We start from the raw sequence: 1,467 nt of genomic DNA, 5'->3' as shown, positions 1-1,467 counted from the left end.
AAATAAATGGTTATGCATTAAAACTATCTATTAGATAAATAAATGATTATATGGATTGGGTATATATAAAGTTTGATAGCTAGCATGAGACACCATGCATTAGATCGTTTTTCTAACCATCTAAAGCTTGTCCAAGATTGAACTGCTAACTGTGACAAAGTGGTGTGCTTCTTTTAGATTGAAACTTATCAATATGAATCAAAGGTAATCTACACATTATGGACTATGTGTGATTCTTTTAGACTGAAACTTACCAACATGAATCAAGAGTTATATGTATATAATATGGTCACAAATTTTTTATTTTAATTTTTGATAAAAAATTATGGTCAAAATTTTTGAAATCTAAATAACATGCAACAAGTTTTTAGTGCAATTTAGCAAAGAGTTCCAAATGCAATGTCTATGAAAATTCCCCCAAAATATTATGATGGCAATACAATTTAAGACCGTAAAAAAATACATATATATAATTAAAAAGCATAAGAAAAAAAAAATCTACTATATTATAAGAGTATTAATAAAATAAATTAGTGGGAGTATAGAATCAGGGTACACCATGACTGTACCCAGAATCCCATTCATCATGACCTCAATTACTAGTATGTGGCAGTTCATGCACTGTAAGTGTAGTTAAAATTTTACACCGACTTATTCATTGGAAAAAAAAATTTACACTAATTTGACTAAGAACTAGTGGAAAAACAATGGAGAAAATCTCATACACGGTGATCCATATACTAAAGCCATTAAATTTGATAGGTGACACATGCAAGGTAATCCCCTCCTACTCAATTGTTAAGGTACCGATCATTAGTCCATGTGGTCAAATAATTACACAGCATGGTGGAAACATTTTCGCTAAATGAAATTCTATAACAATTTTTATTTTTTTTATAATTTTTTCAATTTGGTTTCCATATTGCTTTATATCTTTTTGTAGATAAAACATTTCATTGCATTGACCAACATTGAATAAAAAAAAATTAAAAAGTAAAAAATAAAAGAGGGGGAGAGGGAAGTTAGGCTAAGCTAATGAATAAATACATAGACTAACATTTTAGAGAGTTGGCAACCTAAATATTAGTTAAAAAAGAGATGAAGAAAAGTATGTATGTAAGTAATATATACATACACACATAATATAACAAATGGAAAAAGATGTTCGTAATGCATTTTAGAACTCAAAATCATTTTACCGACTCTCATATGAACTGATTTTCTGCGGTTGAAATGTTTGTTGATAAAAATTAGTAAAACAATTCAAATAATGGAGAATGGGATCAATAATGAAGGGCAAGGAAAGAGCAAATAAAGAGAGAAGCATTAATTATATGTAGTCGTACAAAAAAATATAGAATTACCTTTTAGGGACAATGTCAAAATTGTATTATATGGTATAGATATTCAATACAATTTCCCAAAAAAAAAAGAAGATATTCAATACAATTTGACAAGGTAGGCATC

The sequence above is a fragment of the Macadamia integrifolia genome, chromosome 11 (assembly GCF_013358625.1).
Source record: "Macadamia integrifolia cultivar HAES 741 chromosome 11, SCU_Mint_v3, whole genome shotgun sequence".
NCBI classification, from domain to species: Eukaryota; Viridiplantae; Streptophyta; class Magnoliopsida; order Proteales; family Proteaceae; genus Macadamia; species Macadamia integrifolia.
This window is presented reverse-complemented; position numbering follows the sequence as displayed.